Raw genomic sequence first — 19,781 nt, 5'->3', positions numbered from 1 at the left:
GTGTGTGTGTATACATGTGTACAAGAGTGTGAGTGCACACTTACCCATATGTGCACATATGAAGGCCAAGGGTATGTCAGGTATCTTCCTCTTACTTTTTGAAACAGAGTCTTTTGTTGGTCCTGGAACTTGTCATTGCAGCTAGGTCAGGATCTGCTATGCCCACCCCCCATCCCCCCACCCCTCCGGTAACAGATGTGTGTAACAGACGTGCGCCATTATGCCAGGCTTTTTATGAGGGTGCTGAGGGTCTGGACTCAGGTTTTTATGCTGGCACAGCCAAGCTCTCTACCCACTAACCCATCTCCTTAGCCCTCCATTTTATTTATTTATTTATTTATTTATTTTTAAGGCAGAGTCTCTCTGATTGGTTAGACTTTCTAGCCAGCAATCTCTTAGGATCTTCTTGTCTCTACCTCTCCAGAATTGGGATTACAGTGACACAACCTTTTATGTGGGAGTTGGGGATCCCAACTCAGGTCTTCATGCTTCCTGACAAGCACTTTTCAGCCTTAGCCATTTCCTCAACGTATACTGTTATGGGGTGTTCACCAGAGAAGACAGCTCAGACATGGGTTTAAGCCAATAGAAGTCATCACTAGAGGGTCAATGACTATATTGGGTGCTTGGGATCCCAGTGTAGCCTGAGAATTTCTTAGGGTGAACTTTTAAGCCCCAAAACCATGTTCTCAGTTGACATACTTCATACTGTTAACATTCTGTTAACAATAACAGCTAGCCAGAAGCAGAACTACAGAGGCCAAAAATCTAGAAACTTTGTAGTCTCATAGGATATTTAGAGACTTTCCCAGAATTATGGACTTTGATGAGTTAGGCTTTTGTTTTCATTTTGTCTGGTGGTGATGTCTACATGTTGGATTTTACAGCCTGTATGGCAATTCCATTGTGGAGTCAGTAGTACTAAGGTCTGGAGGCCTGCTACGGTATCAGGACTTGTTACAGGGTAAAACAGGGCTTTCCCAGTTGCTTTAGTAAACTAAGGTTCTTCTGCATGGCCAGCCAAGAACTTTCCTGTTTTTGTTTGTTTGCTTGTTTTGTTTTGTAAAACAGGTATGATTTCTATCTTAGTAGGTATTCTATTAACGTAAAGGGACACCATGACCATGGCAACTCTTAATAAGGAAAACATTTAATTGGGACTCACAGTTTCAGAAGTTTAGTCCATTATCATTATGGTGGGAAACATGGCAGCACACAGGCAGATATAGTACTGCTTAGGTAGCTGAAGTCTCTACATCTGAATTGGCAGCAGAAACAGAGAATGACACTGGGCCTGACTTGAGTATTTGAAACCTCAAAGTCCACACTCAATGACATACTTCCTCCAACAAGACCACACCTCCAATAATGCCACTTCCTATTAGTCTATGGGGGCCGTTTTTAGTCAAACCTCCATAGTTTATGACTTCAATTTGATTATTTGATAGGTTTGACTTGGATCTGGCCTGTTGGGCCTCGTGCAGGAACTTGGTCCAAAACAATTTCATTGTATAAATTTTATTTTCTATGTTGGATGGTTAATCTTTTTAATTTGATTGACTTAAGAAATGTCTAGGAGATTAGTGAAATACTATTTGGTTATGTCTATGATGGTGTTCCCATAGGTGATTAGATCATAAGGATAACTTAATAAATGAATTAATCCCTTGATGGATTCATAATATGATAGTTTTATTGGAAGTGGTCACTGTAGGAAATAGGGGCTAGTTAGAGGAAATAGAGTGTCTTAGTTTGTATTTCTATTGCTGTGAAGAGACATTATGACCACAGCAACTCTTACAAAAGAAGGTATTTAATTAAGGTGGCAGCTTACAGTTTCAGAGGTTATGTCTGATAGTTTCACTTCCTATGAAATTATGGGGTTAATTGCATTCAAACTACCACATTCCACTCCCTGACCCCTATAAGTCTGTAACAATATCATGATGCAAAATTCATTTAGTCCAACTTCAAAAGTCCTCATAGTCTATCACAATCTCAGTAATGTTAAAAAGATCAAAATTCAAAGTCTTTTCTGAGATTCATAGAATCTCTTAATTGTGATCGTCTATAAAATCAAAATGAAAAACAGATCACATACTTCCAACATATAATGGCACAGGATATACCTTATCATTCCAAAACTTAGGAACAGAAGCATAGTGAGGAAATACTGGACCAAAGCAAGACCGAAAACTATCTGGGCAAACTCCAAACTCTTCATCTCCATGTCTGATATCAAAGTGCTCTTTAGATCTCCAACTCCATTTAACTTTGTTTATTGCAATATACTTCTTTCTCTTGGGCTAGTTCCACTCCCTGGTATCAGCTGTCCTTGGCAGGTATCCCACGATTCTGCATTCTAACATCTCGGGTTCTCCAAAGCAATCCAGGCTTCAACTTCACAGCTTCATGCAATGGCTTCTCTACTAGTGACACCCCTGACACATGCTTGGCCTCAGCAGCTTTCTTTCTGCATGCAGGCAAATTCTATAACCCATTTCTTCTATCCTTAACTCTAAAGCCAGAACCACATGGCCAAGTTCTGCTGCTTATTGGGGCCCCCTCATTCAATTACATCTCTACCAACTTTATGTCCTTAATTGCCTAAGCTTGGCTGTCCTGAAACTGGATCTCCAGCAGGCAAATCTCTGTGAGTTTGAGGCTAGCCTTGTATAGACAATGAGTTCCATGACAGACTCCAAAGCTAAACAGAGAAACCCTGTCGCAACCTCCCTGCCAAAAAAAAAAGTAGTTATAGTGGGAGACTGTGTTTGCCACTAAGATGACAAACCCTATCCAAAAATTAGCTTTGGATTCCTGCTGCTCAGGACAACTTCAAAACAGTTAGCTAAGATGGTCCAGCCTCAGAGACTACTCGAGACAGGACTTCAGGTAAGTCCTGAAATTCCCCATCACACCAAGATTGGACACAGCTTGATCTCCCGGGACTTGACCATTATCTTAGTTTTTCATGGTCCCCTAAAGATGCCATTGCCCAAAGAAACAGAAAGTAACTTAAGAGCACAATGCCCACATTCCCAAGAAATGGGGTGGTTGGTTTTTGGCCAATTCCATGGAGTATAGATGTGTATCATCTTTTAGAGGGGTTGGTTGCAAGTTGTTATTGGTCATAGTCAGGGAGGAAACTAAGCAAAGGATATTAGATTCAGGGATCTCATTCTGAAAAGAAAAAGAAATATAGGAATGATAGGATAAATGGGTAGATTATTGAATCTGCTTTTAAACTAAAAAAAAAAGAGGTACTAGTCTTAAATATTTTACATTGGTATGAATTTTTTGTATATTGATACAAATGTAATGCTTAAGATGTCATATGTAATTAATCTGCAGAATCCATCTTTATGGAAATGCCACATGTACTTTAGATGAGAGTCTTGATGTAGTCGTGTCTTAAGCTTTATTGTACACATGGAATTATTTTATTATCACCAGGAAACTTTTTTCCAAATTGTGCTGTGCTTAAATGTTCCCAAAAAAAAGTATTTGAGGTCAGACTCTTGACACTTGATCCAGCACTAACTCCTGAATCAATTTGAACTGTGCTGCCTTATTGCCTCAAGCATAACTGACTTTCTGCTGACCATGGTGATTGTAAAGACCCCCCACAGATCCTTGAATAAATATAATTCTTTCCACCAACTTCACCAACTTATAGTTGTTTTGAACTTCTGTTAGACCTTCTGTTAATAGATTTCTTACAGAGGTAACACAGGCTTTACAGGATTGGGAGAACTGGTGACATATTAAGTAAAAATCTTTTTCTTTTCTTTTTTTTTTTTTTTAGGGTCTTGTGAAGTTCGGATTGGTCTTCAACTTCCTATATAGCTGGGGGATGACTTTGAACTTCTAATCTTCCTGCCTATAACTCATAAGTGCTGGATTTAATGGAGCTGGTGTTGGGTGCAGAGAAAGGATATTGAAGGTCATGTCTAGTGTCTATGCTGTGGGACTCTAGGTCAGAGCTGGAGATATGATTTATGGGAAGGTAGATATGATGGATGAATGTCCCTCATAGGCTCATATATTTGAATGTTTAATCACAGGGAGTGGGAGTATTTGAAATATTCTGAAGGATTAGGGGTTGTAGTGTTGTTGGAAGAAGTTTGTCACTAGGGGTGGGCTTTGAGGTTTCAAAGCCCATGTCAGTCCCATGCTCTCTTTCTCTCTGTTTTCAGATCAGGATGTAGCTCTCAGCTACTTCTCCAGCACCATACTCGCCTGTTGCTGTGCTTTCTGCCGTGATGATTATAGACTAAGTTTCTAAAACTGCAAGCAAGCTTCCCATGAAATCTTTTCTTTTATAAGAGTTGCCTTGGTCATGATGTTTCTTCACAGCAACAGAACAGTGACTAAGACAGTAGGTGACTGGTAATTATGCCTCCCCCTCCCCCCTTATTTCATTACTTTGTGTTGTCAGACCTGCCAGACAAGTTCTCCAGCGTTAAGTGGTAAGGTTAGAGAATGGAGATCGTGGAAAGAAAGCTTATCCAACCAATCTTTAGCTGTGAGACTGACCTCTGTTCTGTCATAGATGAAGTTGGGGTGTAGAAATAAACTTTCTAGTTTCAAAGTCCAGGTCTGCCCATCTTAGCTGTACAGCCTAATTTACATCACTTGTTCTCCTCTTGGTTCCTTGAAATTCAAGAGAAGCTAACCACACTTACCTTTGTTCCTCTCCCAGCAAATTTTTTTTTTAAAGATTTTATTTATTATGTAAACAGTGTTCTGCCTGCAGGTAGACCTTCGGGCCAGAAGAGGGAACCAGTTCTCATAGATGGTTGTGAGCCATCATGTGGTTGCTGGGACTTCAACTCAGGACCTCTGGAAGAGCAGTCAGTGCTCTTAACCTCTGAGCTATCTCTCCAGCCCTCCCAATAAAATTTGAATCAGAAAAACTTTAGAAAAGTGTCGTTAGCCTTGTAGGGGTTTCTAAGACTACCCCTAAATCCATTGATTTGTTTGAAGGACTCATCAGTTGCATACAGAATGGAATCAACTGAGTCTTTTGAAAACTTAATGTTCATTCAGTGACACATCTCCAACAAGGCCCTAGTCATTCCCAAACCGTTTTTCAAGCTGGGGAACCAGGTGTTCAAGTATTATATGGGCCTATGAGGGTCATTCTCATGCAAATCACCACAGAACACTAAAAAATTTATCATTTACAGTGATGTGTCTAAAAGAATAATTCCACCCTGTTTTAAAAGTTATCTTTTTGCTAGGCAGTGGTGGTGTACACCTTTAATCTTAGCACTTGGGAAGCAGAGGCAGGCAAATTTCTATGAGTGTGAGGTCAGCCTGGTCTACAAAGAGAGTTCCAGGACAGCCAGGGCTACACAGAGAAACCCTGTTTTGAAAAACCAGAAAAAAAGTCATCTTTTTGTTTTAGAACAGTTTGACTTTACGGAAAAGCCGTAAGTGTAGTGTTGAGAGTTACCGTATAACTCACACCCAGTTTTTTCTGTCAACCTTGTATCATCAGGACATTTATTACAAGTAATGGACCAAGATTGGTGCACCATAACTGTTTATTTAAATACCTCTTGTAGTAGTATACTCCCTGTAATCTCAACTCTCAGAGGAGATAGAGGCAGGTGGATTGAGAATTCAAGGCCAACCTGGGCTACATAATAAAACCCTGTCTCAAAAAAAAATCTTTGTTTTATGATGTACAGGTTATATTCAAATTATCCATTCAAAAAACAAGTTCTGGGCCGGAGAGCTGAATCAGTGGTTAAAAGCACTTGTTACTCTCTCTGAGGACTTGGGTTTCCCAGTACCTACATGGCAGTTCACAGTCATCTGTAACTCCAATTTTAGAGGATCTGACAGTCTGTGCAGGTATCAGGTGTGTATGGGGTGCACATACATATGTACATGCAAAACACATACATAAAAAAATAATCTAAACAATTAAAAAAGCAAAGGAGTTCTTTTCCCAGTGAGCAGTTATGCATGAACGTGTGCACCCAGCCTGCATCCACACAGTTCTTCAGGATTCTTCTTCAGTCCACTTTCATGGCCTTTACTTTCTTCTTATGTAGGGCAACCATCTTGGCACCCAGGCCCAGCTCCATCTCTGGCAGGTTTGCTAAACCTATTCCCCATGATCCTGACATGTTACGTGTGGTGATTAGCTGCATGCCACTTTCTGTTGCATATTCTGAGAATCTTTCTCTGGTTTTTGTTTTGTTTTTTCAAGACAGAGTTTCTCTATACAGTTCTGATTGTCCTAGAACTTGCTCTGTAGACCACGCAGGCCTTGAACTCAGATCCACTTTCCTCTGCCTTCCTATTGTGGTGATTAAAGGTCTGCACCACCACCACTACCCAGAATGAGAATCCTTAGTAACTGAACTTCTGACTCCAAGTCATCGAGCATCATCCCAAACCATGGCACCAACAACTAACTCTCAATGCTTCTCACTATTAGAACCTCCTGTTAACAGACTCCTTGCAGCAGGGGCACACAAGGCTTTACAGGATTTGGGAGAATTGGTGACATACTATTAACCAAAATTCTCCTTCTCTTTGAGTCAGGGTCTGAGGTAGACCAGGCTGGTCTCCAACCTGCTATGTAGCTGAAGATGACCTTGAAGTTCTTTCTGACTCTACCTTCCAAGTGCTGGGGTTAGATTACTTTTAGAATCTCATTATTCTTCTGACGTAATAATGGAGAGAAAGTCCCAATGATGCATGCCTGTAATACTGACAGCCTGGAGATTAAGGTAAGAGGATACCTGTGAGTTTGAGGCCAGATTGGATAACAGTGAAACACTGTCTCACAAGAACAAACAACAGCAGAAAGCTATAGAGATGGCTAAGCAGGTAAAGGCGCTTGCATGCAGGTTGGACAACCAGAGTTCAATATCCAGATCCTACAAGGTGGCAGGAGAGAACTGATGACTGAGAGTTGTCATTTGACCTCCCCATGCATGTCATGGCATGCACATACCCACACACATGCACACAATAAATAAATAAGTAAGAGAACAGAGAAACTTAGCTGGATAGTGGTGGCGCACTCCTTGAATGCCAGCTCTCAGAAGAAGATAGAGCAAGAGGGTCAAGGCCTACTGCCATCTGGGGGACCAGCCTTGAGCAGCACAGGGCTTTGACAGAAATCTATGGAGTCAATAAGGCTAAACTTTTCTATCTGAGGGGGGCAGGGAAAAACTCACAAACTCTTTTGATAGTTTCCTTCTTTATTCTTTCTCTTCTTTATTCTCTCTCTATATAAGTTGTTTTACAGCTTTTATACACCAAAAGAATCTTCCAAGCAGCACAAGAGTCAAAACAGTTGCATTCCATTTCTCAAGTGAATGATTATAGGGAAAAACATGTTTTTCATCTCCCTCCCATGATTAAACATTTTATATATTACAGGTGAGAAACAAATTATCCCAAGAATCCACATACGTTCATACCCAAGCAACTTGTTATAGATTAATCATATGGCAAGCAAGGTGTTTTTGTCAGGTCTTTTTACTGGCAGGCTGCATTTTACAGTTAACAAAGAAAGGGCCGATTACTTTATTACTTATCTTGACAGGTAACCTTATAAGGAATCTTAAAGAAATCACAAATGTAAACTTTTACATATGAAAAAAATCATTCAGCTCTACTTTAAATCTTTAGGGTACATATCCATTCATTAATAGTTTTTTTTATATCAGGAGATTGAGGGCATACATGGGTATAAGGAATTAGTCATCACCTTTTGTCATCAACCAAACCTAGCAAGGAGAGAACGTCAGCCAGTAATAATTGGGCTGCTTTGTTCTTGTTCTGTGATCTTGAAGAGTTCTGCATTCAGCTATGTGCCTTTCTAAAACTTGTCTTCTTGGGGTTTTCACCTCCATGTTATTTAACAAAAACATCTTAGTCTGACTTTGTTATTTTCAAAGTTTTGTTTCAACTGTGAACACATCTTCCAACATTAAGTTTAAAAGAATTTAAACTAGCTGGGCTACTTGGACTTAGTTGTTAGTTGTTAACTTGAGCTAAAATCCATACAGCTCCTTATGAGAGACTCCCAGATCCTAGCTGTGAAACATACCCTTGTATTTAGTTTTGTTCATCAAAACTCTATATATGCTATCATCATTATCGAACTAGACAGTACAGCTTAAGGAGGGGTCATCTTCTTGCCAATCCACAGGTTAAAAATGGCCAGTAGAATGGGATGTTTCCAAGAGATAAACACATTGTATTACAGTCAGTGAAGATCTCCCCACATCTACTCACACCATGAAAGATATGAGAGAAAGAGAGTTGCAGCAAACATGTAAAGGTACAGCAAAGGCAAAAGACATTCCAGGGTCTGCAGTCCCATGGTCTTGCCTAAACGAGATTGACCCATCAGAGGATGCCCTTCTGGTGGGCTGACTCCTGGAACTTCAATGCAACTCATTGTTCCTCTTGCATGACCTACGACAAAGGCCAGTCTGGTCTAGAGATTGAGTTCCAGGACAGCCAGGGCTATGTAGAGAAACCCTGTTTCAAAAACCAAAACGAGAGAGAGAGAGAGAGAGAGAGAGAGAGAGAGAGAGAGAGAACTGTTAATGCCTCTATGTTAATTTTCATAGTTGCATAACAAATTAGCATGAACTAGAGACTCAGAATACCCATACTCGTGAGCTCATAGCTCTCTGGGCTTGGTACAGTAGGGCTGGTCTCTCTCAGGCTGGAATCCAAGTGATGTCCAGTCTGCATTTCTTGTTGGAGATTATCAGAAGAACTGGCTTCTAAATTCAGACTGATGACAGCATTCAGCTCCTTATGGTTGTAGGACTAACATCTCTCTCTTATGTGAGTGGTTGTTTACTGCTCTTAGCTCCTTATTGAAGTAATTTTTTATTATATTCATTTATTTAATGTATGTATATATATGTATGTGTGTGTGTGTTATATGTAAGTCTGCATGTCAAGGGTTCTTATAGCCATCTCATTGGACTATCTCTCCTTTAAAAGTTACCTGTAGCTGGGCAGAAGCCTGCCAACCTAAGTTTGATACCCAGAATCCATGGTGGAAGGAGAAAACCAACTCCTGAAAGTTGTCCTCTGACCTCAACATACATGTACCCACACTCACACACAATAATAAAAAAAATTTAAAAGTCAATTGTAGCATATAACCAAATCCTACTTTTGAAAAACAGGCCTAGGGTTTATACAAAGCGGGTTCACCAGGAGATGGGAATGTCGGGGATATTACAGAATTCTGTCCACCATGGTCAGTCTCCACCACTTTATTTATCTATTTTATGTATATGGGTGTTTTGCTTAAATGTATGTCTGTGTGTGGCATGCATGCCGGATGCCTGTGGAGGCCATGAGGGCATCAGGTCTTTTGGTTGTGAGCTACCATGCAGGCACTGGGAGTCAAATCTGAGTCCTCTGGAAGAGTAGCCAGTGCTCTCAACCGTTGAGCCATCGTTCCTGCTCCTCTTTTATTTATTCACACAACACATATTTATGCAGTGACTGCTCTGTACCAGGCAGAGTTCCAGGACTGGGGCACAAAAGTGAACACAGCCTCATTGGTCCCTTAAAGCTTGCCACCTAGTAACCAAGGAAACAAAATAATCACCTGATGGTGAACACGCTGCAGAAAATTCAAATTAGAGATGTAGAAGGAAAAGGGGAAAGGGAAATATGATTATTTCAAAGTATTTGAGAAGCATTCATGAAAATGCCATAATGAAACCCTTTATTTGTACAATTGATATACACTATTAAAAAGTCTAAATTAAAGGAAAAACAGAATGGTCATCAGATTTACATTTGGGTATTGGATAGGGCTTTCTAAACAGGTGCCCTTTAAGTTGCTCTGTAACACAGAATGAAATCTCTACAAAGATTATCTCTACCTCCCAGCATGAAAGCCCACACCCTGTGGCTCCATGTTTCTCTGTAATCATGTTTGACATATTTAACAGAGACATTTGTTTTCAAACCACACCCAAAAACACTCTTCAGTGTCTTATTCATTTTGTTTTGGCCTAGTTGGTTTGGGTAGCTTTGGGCCTACCTTCCTAAAATGCCAAGCACAAACTGAGTTTCATGGCCACCAACAGTGACCTGCTTGGTAGAGGTGCAATACATCCTTGGTGTATCTCTGCTGAAGAGTTCAACCTTAACTGGACTTGATGAAGGTTGAAAGCTGGAGGGTTTGGGATCTTTTTTTCATATAGGTGAAATAATCAAGCTGCTCTGAAAACAGTCACAGAATTAATGTTTTCTGAGTATTAACCATGTGCCAGGCACTATCTGCATACAATGATAGGCTGCTCGAGTCACCACCTTAAGAGCCTGCCAGCATCACACAAGGACATCAACAGGCAAATGGGAACTCTCTTAGCATCTCTCTCTCTGTCTCCCTGGATAGTCTGCTACATTGGCCAGGCTACTCAGAGAGTCCTGGGCTCATGCTATACTCCCACCTTAGCTTCAAAGTTGATGTGACTACAGGCGTGTGCCACTCTTCTTGGCATTAAAGGCGTGTCTCAATCAACTACAACATGTGCTCAACAAACATTTATCGAGTACTTTCTATGTGTTAGGCACGCTTATAGGTGTCACATACATGAGCAAATAAACAGACCTGGCCCTTGGCAAGATTACTATTTTTTAGAGGGCAGTCAATAAACAAATGAATAAAATATGCTATAAATCAATGGCGATCAATTCTGTGGAGGAAATAAAAGAACGATGCTAAGAGATGTAGGAGAAAGGGAAGTTGTCATTACTATATGGGGGAAGATTTTACAGTAACGGTGACTCTGGTGGGGGGAGTAATAATGCAGAGGACCAGGACTGTGCAAGGCCTTGTGAGATACTGTGAATACTCTGACTTCATCAGGAGGTTGGCACCAACTCACTTTTACTTCCAAAGAATTTCTTTCCTGGTATGTGGGGAGTAAAGAGAAAGAACCAATGTGGAAATAAAAACCCGATTTAGTAGGTTACTACTTACTCTATGTGAGAAATGTCAGCAACATGGATCAGGCATCACCAGGCGGTGGTGGTAGCTGCTAGGATACAGTATTGGGTGTGGGGGTAAGTCAGAAAATAAGGGTCAAAGATGTCTTTTATCTGCATAGGTGGAAGAACAGAATTGCTGGCATTAATTTGGAATGATGACAAGGAAGGGTAGAGGCAGAGGAGACCAGGAGTCTATTTTATAACAGATCATACATATATACTAATAAGGTATATAATATATAAGATAAACATTTATTTGATGTGTAAAACAGAGGTGTGGCAAGTCTAGCTTCTTAGAGAGAAGTCAAAGGGTGTCAATGCAATTTTATATACAGAATAGAAATTATGTCTAAACCCAAGAGCTAGAAAGTAGGCATGAGTTATAGTCAGAGAATGAGGTCCAGGTCTAAGCCCTTGGATAGCTCAATCCCAGAGGTCACAGAGAGAGATACAATCACACACGGGTGGGTAGTAGTCAGCAAGGTGGGGTGCAAATCAGGTCCTGGAAGCTAAGGGGAAGAAAATGCTTCCGGGACAAGAAGTGGTCAAGCCTGTGTGTGAGAGGAAGTGTTGGAATTCAGCGTGGCTTTAGCGGGATAGCACAGAAGGGTGGAGGTTGTGCAGCACTAGGGTAGCTGGGTGGGAGATAGGTCAACACGCTGAAGATAGCAAAGGGAGGAACAGAAACACTCTGCTGGGAAAATGGGTAGCAGCCTAGAGAAGTGAAAAAGAGTGACTGAGTGGTTGCAAGGGTTTCCATGGCTGCAGTAAGGGGTATGTGATGAGATTTCACCTGAATGGGGTTTTTCAGGTAACAATAAATTTGAGAGAGGACTCAGAAAAGGAAAAAAACAAACCACCAACAATGAAGAAATCTAAGTTGGGAAGGAGGAAACAGAGGATGAGGCGTAGCAAAATGAAAGCAGAGTTGCTCTTTGGAGACAGAGGCTGGTTATATGTAGCCTAGGCTGGGCTAGAACTCATAATCATGCTTCAGCTTCTCAAGTAGCTGCCATACGGATATATGTCACCATATCTCTTTAGCTTAGAGACACAGAATTGAGGGAATGCAGATTCCAAATGATCTTAAGCCACCATGTGGGTGTTTGTAAGTTAACTTAGGCCCTCGTTTGTTTGTTTAAAAATTTTATTATCATCATTATGTGTGTGTATGATGTACATATGTCAGTGGGACCATGCTTATGGGAGTCAAAGGGCAGAATTCAGGAGTTGTTCTCTCCTACTTTTATTTGGTTTCCATCCATTGAACTCAGGTTATCCAGCTTGTGTGGCAAGAGTTTTCACCGGCTGACCATCTGGCTAGCTCTATATCAAGTTTAAATCCAGCCTGCAATCCTAGCTACTCAGGAAGCTGATGCCAGAAGACTTCCTTCATGTTTAAGACTCTGCCTAGGGGGCTGGAGAGATGGCTCAGTGGTTAAGAGCATTGCCTGTTCTTCCAAAGGTCCCGGCAACCACAAGGTGGCTCACAACCATCTGTAAAGAGGTCTGGCGCCCTCTTCTGGCCTTCAGGCATGCTGACATAATATTGTATACATAATAAATAAATATTTTTTAAAAAAAAGACTCTGCCTAGGCAACTTAGGAAGAGGACTGGGGATATAGGTCAGTTTCAGAGGACTCGCCTAGCATGTAAAATGTCCTGGGTTCAATCTCTAGTAAATGCCCTCACATGCTCCCAAAACTTGGAATGAGAGGCGTGGTCAGAACTTTACAGATAATTCAGGTTGTAACTTGGAGGAATAGCAGGTGGTCTAGTGTGGTGGTTTCTTCAACTTTTTCCACTTCAAATCTTTTCATCTGAGACAGTTTTGCGTGGCTCCAGGTATATAAAATAAGTATATAATTTACAAACTATTGTAACACCCAATTTTGTGTTACACCCTCGGTACAGTTCGCGTGCCCCTGTACCGAACGCTAGTCGCTAGTCGAGCGAGGGCCTGGAGATTGAAAAGAACACACAGAGAGACCAGGGTCATTGGAAAGGAGATCAGCAGACTGCCCGTTTATTCAGTATTGGGTGAGTCCTTATCTACCTAACTGCAGCACAAGGATCTCCGCCCAGACAGGTGGGAAATTACCATATTAACAATGGAGTAAATGTCCTGCAGCTAACCACCAGGTGGGGCAGGGAGAGCATAGAAACACACAGGAAGCTTAGTTAGCTGATCATAAACTGTCCCCGCGAAAGCACCCCAGGAATAAGGGAGACCAGGGCCCTACAAACTATAGAAAAGCAATGCGAGGGTGGTACAACTGTAATGGAAACAGCAACATTAAGGTTAGTATTATTAATAATATAACAATTAAATTTCGAGGGCTGGAGAGATGGCTCAGTGGTTAAGAGCATTGCCTGCTTTTCCAAAGGTCCTGAGTTCAATTTCCAGCAACCACATGGTGGCTCACAACCATCTGTAATGAGGTCTGGTGCCCTCTTCTGGCCTGTACACAAACACACAGACAGAATATTGTATGCATAATAAATAAATATTTAAAAAAAAAACAATTAAATTTCGAGCAAATTTTCAGTCGATGAAAGAAAAATGTTACTTTCATTACTAAATAGACATACCAGGTTAAAAAAATAAGTTTATACATCAAACTAATTAGAAATCATAAAGAACTTTGTCTTAAAACAATTTTGGTATACTGTTGTAGGAGGCCGCTTGTTCATTTCCTGGCTGCCTCGACTCCCAAAATAATTACTCAGAAACTATATTATTTAAATCACTGCTTGGCCCATTAACTCTAGCTTCTTATTGGCTAACTCTTATATCTTAAGTTAACCCATTTCCAGATTAATCTGTGTATCGCCACAGGGCTGTGGCTTTACTGGCAAGGTTCTGGCATGTCTGTTCCCAGCAGCAGCTACATGGTGTCTCCTGACTTGGCCCTTTTTCTCCCAGTATTCAGTTTAGTTCCCTCCACCCCCACCTAGCTCTATTCTATCCTATCACAGGCCAAGGCAGATTTTTTTTTTTTTTTTTTTTTTTTTTTTTTTTTTTTGGTTTTTCGAGACAGGGTTTCTCTGTGGCTTTGGAGCCTGTCCTGGAACTAGCTCTGTAGACCAGGCTGGTCTCGAACTCACAGAGATCCACCTGCCTCTGCCTCCCGAGTGCTGGGATTAAAGGCGTGCGCCACCATCGCCCGGCCAAGGCAGATTTTTTTTATTCATTAACTAATAAAAGCAACATATATACAGAGGGACTTCACACACCAGTATACGTAAGAACTTAGTATTCTATTAAAGATTAAAGCAAATTTGCATACTGAGATGGATGTATTTGTTTGTCTAACATAATACAATCTAAAGACAGACTAATTTGATGCATGCTGAGGAACAATGATAGGAATATTAATCATTTTTTGTGATTAAACTATTGTATTTCTTTAAGAGCAGAAAACTTCCTATATATAGTAAAAAATCAGTGTATTTCATAACATACTAATTTTGGTTCTTTCAAAAATTATTTTTTTCATTTTAAAATTTTGTGTATAAGTGTTTCTCTTCCATGAATGTCTTATATCACTTGTGTGCTTGGTACCCCCAAGAGGCCCAAAAGCTATTGTCAGAATGCCATGGACTGGAGATACAGATGCTTGTGAGCCTCCATGTGGGTGTTGGGAATCAAATCCAGGTCAGATGGAAAGGCAGCCAGTGCTTTTAACTGGTGAGCACCTCTCCAGCCCCAAATTTAGTTTTTGCAAGCTTTGTTCTTTGTTGGGTGTTAAAGCATGTACAAAGTGCACATGTTCAGAACCAGTGCTATAGGATGCAACATGGGCTAACCCCAGGTTCACTGTGCATTTGATTTTTGTATTAAGTTTTAGCTCTGCGCATTCAGAAACCTTTTACTGCTGCCAAATATTTTGCAACTTTACCACATTCAGTTACATAATATCATAAGACTCTTGGAGCTTCAAAGTTCAGAGTTCAGGGAGGATTGAAAGAGAATGCTCTGGGAGTAGTTACTGGGAAGCAGTGGTATGTGTCTGATCTCCCCTCTGCAGGCCAGTAGGCTGAAAAAGGAACTCACTCACCTCTTTGTGAGGGGTGCGGGATGGGCATAGTGGCCAGAAAGATGGGTACAGTGATGGAATTAATGGTCTTATGGGCAAACAGCCCAGGGAGTGGGGCAGCTAAGATGCCCTACAGTCAAGAAAATTTTGATAGTGGAAGCTTTGAGTTGGAAGTTGAAGTATTGTGTTGGCGGGGTGGGGATGATAACGAGGAAGCTTTGGACATTCAGAAAAATCACAAATAGATTTCAGTGTAGTTGCAGGCTCAGACACAGTGCAACCAGAAGCTTTGGGCAGAGAACACTTTTGTATTTGTGTTCCGCAGCTTAAGCAAATGGGAAACTGGAAGTAGATGGACAGATGCTCTAAGAACTAAGGATTATATATATTGGGTTTCTAGACTTGTTCTTCCTTACAGACAGAGCTGGAAACAGTTTGATTTAAAGATTTATTTAAATATTCATTTGTTAATCTCTCATGTTTAGTTTGTAAGCAACCTATCTGTTGCTTTGTCAAGCATTTAGATACATCAGTGAACAATACAAACTTTTGGTTCTTTACCACTCTTAAGTATAATAAAGGGTAAGACAGTTTATTAATGTTAAATATATGTATACACATATATGACAGAGAGAGAGAGAAAGAGAGAGAGAGAGAGAGAGAATATCTCTCTTTGTATCCTTGGCTGCCCTGGAACTCCCAGAGATCTGCCTGCCTCTGCCTCCTGAGTGCTGGGATTAAAGGCATGCCCATCAAATCCAGTTAATGTTCAGCATTTTGGCATTTAACCTAATCTGGTGCCAAGGAAGATAGCTGAAGGAAGTGGCCCTTAAACAAAACCTAATTGAGAAGGTTCGTTTTAAAAACAAGGAAGGAGGCAAGAAGTTAGGTGGATAGAGGCCTTTAATCTTAGAATTTATGAGGTAGAAAACCTGCAAACAACCTAAATACTCCTCAGCCAAAGAATGGATAAAGAAAATGTGGTACATTTACACAATGGAGTACTATTCGGTGGTAAAAAAAAAATGACAAAAAAAATGACAACTTTAAATTTGCAGGCAAATGGATAGAACTAGACAAAAACATCCTGTGTGAGATAACCTAGACCCAGAAAGACAAATATAGTATGTACGTATTCATAGGTGGATACCAGACATAAAGCAAAGGATAACCAGCCTACAGTCCACAACCCCAGTGAAGCTAGAACCCTTTTACAGAAACAGATGGAAGCAGATGTGGAGATCCACAACTAAACAGTGGGCCGAACTCCTGGAGTACAACCGAAGTGAGGGAGGGATAATGTGAACAAGTGGGCCAGGTGTGGTGGCACACTCTCTTAATCACAGCATTCGGGAGACAGAGGCAGGTGGATCTCTCTGAGTTCGAGGCCAGCCTGGTCTACAGAGGGAGTTCCAGAATAGTCAAAGATACACAGAGAAGCCCTGTCTTGGAAAATAAATAATTAAATAAAAATGAGCAAAGAGGTCAAGACCATGATGGGGAAACCCACAGAACCAGCTGATCCGAGATAGTGGGAGCTCACTGACTCTGGACTGACAACTGGGGAACCTGCACAGGACCAAACTAGGCCCCTGGAATACAGGTTACAACGGTGTAGCATGGGCGGTGTAAGGGGTCACGGGCAATGGGACCAGGATCTAACTCTAATCCATGTACTGACTTTGTGGAGCCCACTCTCTAAGGACAGATACCTTGCTCAGCCTAGGCCAGGAGGAGGAGGCAGTAGTGGTGGTGGTGCCCTTTGGTTCTGCCTCAAGGAGGCAATGGGACAGACTTAGTTGACTTCCCAGGGGAGCCCTTAACCTCTCTGAGGAGCAGATGGGGGGTGGGGTGGGGCGAAGGGGTCGGAGCAGGAGGAGAGGAGAGTGGGGAAACTGGGATTGGTATGTAAAACAAAACAAAAGAAAAAAGAGGAAAAAAAAGAAAAAAAAACCAAAAAACTAATTTACGAGACAGAGGGAACTGGATCTGTTTCTGGCCAGCCAGCACTACATAGTGAGACTGCTTCAAAAAATAAAATAAAACAAAATAAAAAGGAACGACTGGTTCCTAGTGAGGTAATGGCAGGTGTTGGGAGGACCTTTGAGAACACTGAAAGACATAGGATGTGGGCCTGGAGAGCTGTTGCCTTCACAAAGCTTATGATGAGTTTGAACTGTCTTTCCTAGGACTGCAAAGTTCATTAAGGTAGAAAGCTAGACTATTTTGTTCACTCTTATGACCCTTACACCTATCAAAAATGTATATCTACTATACTGGCACATAGTAAAGTGACACTTGATAAAGATTTGTTAAAAGAGTGCTTTACTGTGAATCATAGTTTATAAGTACACTGCCACATTCTTATAAATAAAATGATAAACGTGATGGTAGACATGGTGGTGCAAGCCTGTAGTTCGAGCTCACTGCAGGCTCACGTGGGAGAATTGAAAATTCTGGGCCAGCTTGGAATCTTTTCATTGCATAGTGAGATCCTATCTCAAAAGCAAAACAAAAGAGAACAAAACCACTCTCAAAAACATTCCCTACACTGGCCCTGAAGAACCATAGCCACAGGCTCTCCAAAACTCAGGACAACAGCAGGATATATGAGAGAAGTTTTGGTGAGGGTCTGGTTTCAATGGTGTACCAGAAGCCAGAGGCCTTGAACTGGACCAACAACTCATTGCAATGAACATTTGCAAGTAAAGCTATTTTGGCGATAGGATATACTGCATGACAAACCACAGCTCCCAATGTCATGACAAATTAATATGTGATGGAGAGTTGGAAAGATGGAGGAGCAAAGTGTTTTTGGTGTGTTTTCTTATTTACTTACTTATATTTTCTTTTGTGGGACAGGTTACAGGGGTGGAGTGTGGACATGGAAGGACCGGGAAATGACTGGGATTGGGGTGCGTGATGTGAAATTCCCAAAGAATCAGTTAAAAAAATTATGTTAAAAATTCCTTACATGTATGAAAGAAACTATCCCAGGAAGTCAAAAGTAACTTGACAAGGGAAAAAAATATCAATCAGCTTTGACCATGCTTGAATAGTTTCAAACATATCTTCAAGTTGCTTATTTCCTGATGAATGAGCATTAATCAGCAGGCAATTATGCTTTTCTCCTGGTCCAATTAGCTCCTATCTCAAGTCTCATTGTATAAACATCTTTTTTTTTTTTTTAAATTCAAGGAATCCTTTGAAAGGAGGCATTGGGTATCTTATCTCTACCACACAACATTATGGCTGCTAGAAGTTACCCAAAACCTGGTGGGGGAATATATTTATCCCTGCAATTGATAACATTGCTTTCATTAACAAATAGTACCAGACTCCAAATAAATTATTGGAGATGGTGTCTTGTGTGCTGCCCAGTTAGTCTTGAACTCCTAGATTCAAGCAATCCTTCTGTCTTAGGCTTTGAGTGGTTGGGACTTCAGATACCAGCCACCATATAAATAAAGTAAAACTAATTTGACTAATTTTATTTAATGCATTTAAGTCATCATTGGCTATTATATCACCAATGTTTCATATGCTTCAAACAATGAGAAAGGGAAAGTTATCAATATGAGGGATATTTGATTTCAGTTCATCTTCTAATTTTCTAGGGTTCATTCCACTGGGTCTACCAAATGAGTAATGCGGAACACATTTACCTTTAAATTTTTTTTAGATTTATTAATGTGTCTGGGTATTTTGCCTTCATGTATGTAGGTGGACCATGTGTGTGCCCGGTGTTTGTAGAGGTCAGAAAGCGCTACATACCCTGGGACTGGAGTTATGGGTGGATGGTTGTAAACCACATTGTGGATGCTTGGAATCAAACCTGGATCTTCCTCAGGAGCAACAAGTTCTCTTAACTGCTGAGCCATTTCTCCAGCTCCTATTTTTTTTTATCCTTTTCTGATATGATAAGCATCTTCTGATATTTAGGTCAAGTTTCCTCTTATTTTATCGTTTGCATCTTTCTTTAGCCTGTGAAGTAATTTTTATGTAATAAAAACTGCATGAAAGAACTATTTGCTCTTTATGCTTGGCTTTTAAATTTTGAGTTAATTATAATATACACAACGAAATCCCTTGATCATTCCCATAAAACAGTTGCTAAAGCATCTTAGTATTTGCTGCTCCTTTACACCAACCCTGTCTGGTATTTGCTTTGGAAGGTGAAAGCTCATGCATTTATCATGGTCTAAGCATTCTGGGGTAAGAACTCTTGAAATAAACTTAAAAATTCTGTGTCTGCATGTGGGTATGTAGGGTGCCACGGGGAGGCCAGAGGTGCTGGATACCGCTCAGAGTATGAGCAGCCTGGCATGAGTGCTGGGAACTGAATTAAGGTGCTCTGTAGGCCCAGAACCCTTTTAAAGGCTGAGCCATCTCTTCAGACCCTTAAAAAGCCCTTTAACTTTTTAAATTTTATTTGAGAAATGGTTTCTCTGTGTAGCCCTGGCTCTCCTAGAACTCACTGTGTAAACTGAGCTGACCTTGAACTCAGAGCCTACCTCTGTCTCCAGAGTGCTGGTTTCAAAGGTGTGCACGACCACCGCCAAGTTTTTGATTTGAAAAGAAATTGTGTCTCCCCCCCCCCCCCAATCTCTGCATTAAATGGAAAAACCTCATTGTGGAGACAGAAATAAGAGATGCTTTTGTGGCATGTACTGTAGTTTCCTCATTCATTGATACAGTATCTCATTAATTCACATATCCAATATTTATTA

This window comes from Microtus pennsylvanicus, chromosome 5, assembly GCF_037038515.1.
Source record: "Microtus pennsylvanicus isolate mMicPen1 chromosome 5, mMicPen1.hap1, whole genome shotgun sequence".
NCBI classification, from domain to species: domain Eukaryota; kingdom Metazoa; phylum Chordata; class Mammalia; order Rodentia; family Cricetidae; genus Microtus; species Microtus pennsylvanicus.
This window is presented reverse-complemented; position numbering follows the sequence as displayed.